The sequence below is a fragment of the Dreissena polymorpha genome, chromosome 16 (assembly GCF_020536995.1).
Source record: "Dreissena polymorpha isolate Duluth1 chromosome 16, UMN_Dpol_1.0, whole genome shotgun sequence".
Lineage (NCBI taxonomy): Eukaryota > Metazoa > Mollusca > Bivalvia > Myida > Dreissenidae > Dreissena > Dreissena polymorpha.
In genome coordinates, this window is record NC_068370.1 from 29104317 (window position 1) to 29109790 (window position 5474).

The 5474-nt window shown below is 34.8% G+C and overlaps 1 long non-coding RNA gene across 1 annotated transcript in view; it reads right to left on the reverse strand.

Moving 5' to 3' along the window:
- LOC127861574 (uncharacterized) overlaps positions 1 to 3193 on the reverse strand; it is a 35449-nt gene extending 32256 nt beyond the window's left edge. The window contains exon 1 of the long non-coding RNA XR_008040272.1: positions 3129 to 3193. This is a non-coding gene — a long non-coding RNA (uncharacterized LOC127861574). The remainder of the gene's footprint in view (positions 1 to 3128) is intronic.
- Positions 3194 to 5474: the final 2281 nt, after the last annotated feature.

A 5474-nucleotide genomic window follows, 5' to 3' on the forward strand; every position in this document is an offset into this window, starting at 1 on the left:
TTGAGTGTTAAAAAGAGAGACAGAAGAGCATTGACAGCGTGCGCATGATGTATTATAATAAGCCAAAACAGTCAACTTTAAACGACGCGTGAATGTATCATAAGTAGATGGTATATAAATTTAATCCAAAGTATTCATTCGTATAAATAATAAATGCTATCATTATGGTATTGCGGAAATCGATTAACACGATAATAAAGCATGTAAAAATATAGTTCTGGTAGATTCATACTTCCGAATAACGGGAACATGGAACATTATCCAACAATGATCAATTGCATTTACTGTAAGTTCACGAAAATGAATGCGCCATTATTACATTGAGATAAATGTTTAATGCAATATATCGGTCAGTATGCTATTCAAATATAATATTATATAATATTACATAATGACATGGTACTAATGTACGTATATATTAGTGTCTTTGTGCAGGAGATAACCTAAATATTATAAAAACTGGCACGTTTTAAGTTAAATAATGTTGAACATGTATTAAACTGTACCCGATAACTTTGATAATCAATCTTGTTATAAAAATAAAAGATTTTTGTCTAAAACGAGTCAACTATTTATGTATTTATCAATACCATGTTAGTTTGTTTTCGCCGCTAAATAAGGAACATGGAAAGTTATTTGTCATTCAAGAAGTTCAAACTACGTAACATGATAAGGCGCACATGGCCGCGCTTTTAAGTGGAGAGAGGAAAATATTTTATTTACTGGATTAAATGCATATTTTTTAATTTTTAGTAAAAAGAATTAAACGTGCTCAATATTATTTTACTTGGTGTTCGTAGAATAATTCAAACAATTAAAAGAGATAACATATGAATAGTAGTGACAAAGGCCAAAACAATAGCAACAATAGTAAAGTGCATAAACAACGAGGCCCGTCCGGGAGTTCGAGTACAGAAATTACTTCAGTAAACGATTAGCTAAATAGGACAAAGTCGGTGTTGTTCGGAGATCAACTGCGTAATAGTGTGTTTGTGCCAGTGGATGCTAAAATAGTGGACACAAAATGGCGGATGGTGGCAATTCCGAACCTACGAACAGGGACCTTATGGTGATTATGAAAACTACAGGTAACCAACTTGAATCCGTAGAGAAGAAACTAAGAATTTTTTAAGTAATTGAGAAGAGGATCAGGGGCAAGGAGACGGACATGAACAAGTTGTGGGTGGCATAAGACTATCGGATGAAGAAGGGGGCCGATCGAGTGAAGCGGGTTGAAGACAAGGTGGACGGGGCGGACATTCTCGCAGCGCAGATGGCATCACGAATCGACGAGCTCAAGAAGGTGCGAGAAGCCATGCGCGATGATGTTTCGTACCTCCAGTCGCAGAGCATGAAGAACAATCTTATGTTCACCAGTGATCCGGAAGACAACGCTTCAGGTAACGAGACGCCGGAAGTGACGGAGCTTAAGCTTCGTCAATATTTCGAGGACGATTTCCTAATGGCACGTGAGTTTATGGATTCCATCAGGTTCGAACGTGTGCATCGTTCCCCAGGCGCACCGACTGCGGGGAAGGTAAGAAACTTTGTGACGAAGTTTTCGTACTTCGAAGAACGGGAAATGGCGCGAAAGCATTGTAAAGAATGCAACACTTTTAAGGATGTTTGAGATGTTACCACAGAATGTTATCCAGAAGAGGCGGAAGCTGGTTCCCAAGATGAAAGACGCGAGGCGGAAAGAGAAGTGTGCGTACCTTGCTTACGACACCTCTAAATAGATGGGGTACCGCCGCGCGCGTAGGGGCACGGTGACAGTGGGATTTCAATCTTGTCTTGGATCGTTAATTGTTTAACAGATTGTAAAAAAGTACTGTTAATTTTGTTAATTAATTTCTTCTCTTGATATCTGTTTAATGTACGAATCTTGGAATAAAAAGTCAAACGTTATTACTCTTATTGATTTAATATCTTGAACTTTTTATAGTAAAAATCTACACCAAAATGCACGTAGATCTAGCGGTGGTGTTGTTGTTTATTTTAGGGAACATTTAAAGAATGGATAACTATTGTACGCAATCATTATAATACTATTATTTGGCTTTAACAAACCGCCCCCCCCCGCCCAATAGCGATCGAAACGTTTGCCTCCCGGTCGCTAGGCGGACATCCTATCCACTACCTATTCAGATTTAGGGATTACAGATTCGTCTTTGCCGTAAATATTGTGTTTACAGAAACACATACACGCGCTATCATCAGAAGAAAACATTCCTGGAGTTTTAGAAATCGCCAGATAAGCTTAAGTCACAGGTTTGATAGTAAGTAACAATAATCAGTAAAATGTTACCACAGTTAAAATAGAATATATAAGCTCCATGAAATTTAGTATTTTCTTGTTGCCACTTAATTCGAAAATCGTATATTATAGTTATCGAATATTTATATTTAATCATTTATTAAAATTGACCATCGAAACTATTAATAAACAATAAGTGGACACGCAGATGATATCTTGCGTTGGCATCCCGATTGCCAACCTGTTAAATGAAGCAGTATTTTTTGCCGTTTTGAAGAATCTCTATATGTATATAGAATTGATTGATCAAAAATATATGTGTTTCTATGTACGTTAACAAGCGCAATAATAAAGCTTTTCCTAAAATATAGAATTTGTTATGTCGAATGTGTTCGTTTTCCTCGTGGCCTTTTCCACTTAAAAAAATTGTAAAAAAAGTCTTAGACCTATACACCGAATGCAATTTATTGTCATTGAATAGTGATAGTGTCTATCGTATTTAAATCTCGGAAAACGGACAATATATTATGATATTTGTGTTTTTAAAAGAAGAGGAAAGTAGATTATTGACAACGTGCGCATGACGTATTTCAATAAGATCAACTCTTACTTTAAATGTTATGTGGCTATATCATTAATAGGTGTCTTGGTATGGCAAAACACGGGGGAAATCTTGCCAAATGCATTTTCGTTTAAACATAAGTATAATAACATTAAAAATTATTATAACTCATGATCAAGCGACGCATAAAATGATAGGTTAGTATAAGTAGACAAAAATACTTGTACTTGAAACGACAGGAAGCAATGCATGAACAAAATAGAAAATTATAAATCATAATTTCACATTCGTAATATGAAAATTTCTTACAGTTCATTTAGATCCGGCATTCCTTCAAATACACCGTTGTCTATGGATTCGAGTTTGTTGTCGCTTAAATGCCTTTAAAAAACGAAACGTAACTTAAGCAACGGACGATAACTATACCGCCTATTTAATGCTCTAAAATATTTAACATGTTAAATAATCATAGATTTTTTAACATTCGTCTGCTTATGTACTATATGGAAAAAGCAAGCAAGTGTCTATATTCAAAACCAAAATTAAGCAACTGACAAGAATATTTCACAGTTTAATTGAACAGCATTGTTCACATAATTTGCCAAAACATTGTACAATCAAAAGACAACGAAACAACAAGATATACAGTTATCAAAGTATATCAAGCAGATCACAGACTAAGTCATGCATATATGGACAGCCGGACGGCATTTATTTCACGAAAAATCATATGTCTATTGAAACTCACAGAGCAGGTAGTTTTGCCAAGCCCCGGAACGCCGCCCGGGAAATGTTGCGTAATTGGTTGTTATACAGATACCTGAAAAATATCAACCAGTGCCATTTGATAAACCATTAAAGTAACATATGTTTACATGTTTCAAATTTACTCAATGAGGAATATAACGAACACCGTTAATAGTTGTGACTCTGATTCCTAAAGTAGCAGCAAAATACGTCAGTGATAAGACATTCAAGTTATACAGGTAACATGTTTCGTAGGTTCCTGTTTTTGTTAAAACAACACCAACAGTGAACAAGTTTCATAATAATACATAATAAATATACGTGTAGATAGGTTAAACAATGTATATTCCAACATATTCTACTCAATTGTATATCCCGTCACTTTGAGCGGCTGATAAAAAAATAAACCGGTTCCATACTGTATTGAAAAAAGTTTCAACGAAATGTTATATTTTCAACAATATAATTAAAACATATACCGTTATATATACCATGAACAGATTGTTCACTTTAACTTTGATACTCAGTGTCGTTTTGAAAGATAATTATTTATTCCAGTACCTTTCTACTTAATGCATGTATTCCGTTATACTCTGTGAGTAGGCACTAATACGGGAAAGGAAATATATCATTATGCATAATTCAAGCCAAATAAGCAAATGACATGCTCTAACTTTACTCTAAATCTGTAACGAATCCTTCGAATACACGAATACGATAATGTTTTAATTCATTTAAACCCGCATTCGCACATACATTTCTCAAATTATTTCGACCAGTATTTACGAAAACGTGTCAGTTCACCAATGTTAGTGCTGAAGTTTTTTTAGATTCATAAATATACCGCAATTAAATCCTATTAAAAGTAAAGGCTGAATCCGTGAAATGAGAACATTCTCACAAAACCTCATGTGACGTTATGTGTTGGATTCATGGCGTGTGTTCGATGGCGTGACACCACGCCGCTGTTGATATATCTATTGTACTCGCATTGAAGGCAATAGTTTGGTGGACTGTGTCGATGTCATGCAGTTTCCTTCGGCACTAATACTGCGTTTACCACTAATCGCATTCAACTATAGCATTGACCTCTCAATCGTATCCATTAGAAACAAAGTTTCAAATTTGTAAACAATCATAAATGTAAAGTCCACCAGAACATTTTCGAACATATAGCGAAAACAAGTTTAGTCATCGCAAATTTATGTTTACAATAAGTATGCTAGTTATAATGTAGGTGTTTGCTCTTTTTTCGCTGTCTCCATGTGTAGTGCAACACAACTGGAGCCTATTTCTCACACTTAAGATTGTGAGCATGATAGCTTGAAATATAGGCATTGTATTTATTGCAATATTCAGAGGAAATAAATGCATTCACCAGCAGTTGATACATTCAAAGCATTAATGTGCCGGTTTACCAACCTATGGTCATAACAAATAAACGCTTTGGAATGCTACTCTTATAAAGACTGGTATCTGTTGTATTTTATCTAAACAAAATACATATTAAAATTATTTAGTTATTAGTAAATAAATCCTTCTTAAAATTATATTTAATCCGTGACATGTAACCATTCTCACAAAGCCCCATGAATTTTAAATTGTTAGTTGATGTTATTTCTTGGATTCATGACGTGTTTGTAACGTCATGACATCACGCGCTGATGATATATATTGTACTTGTATTGAAAGCATTAGTCTCTTGGACTGCATCAAAGTCCTGCAGTTTAATTCTTACCTCAAACTGCTTTCATCATTATTCGCTATCGTGTAATATATTGAGCCCTAAATCGTATAATTTCGTTATTAAATACAATGATTCAGACCATTGCGCAATACAATCAAGATTGGTAGGGCAATCACAACGTTTTCGAACCGATATCAAACAACAAATTTTGTCGTCGATTT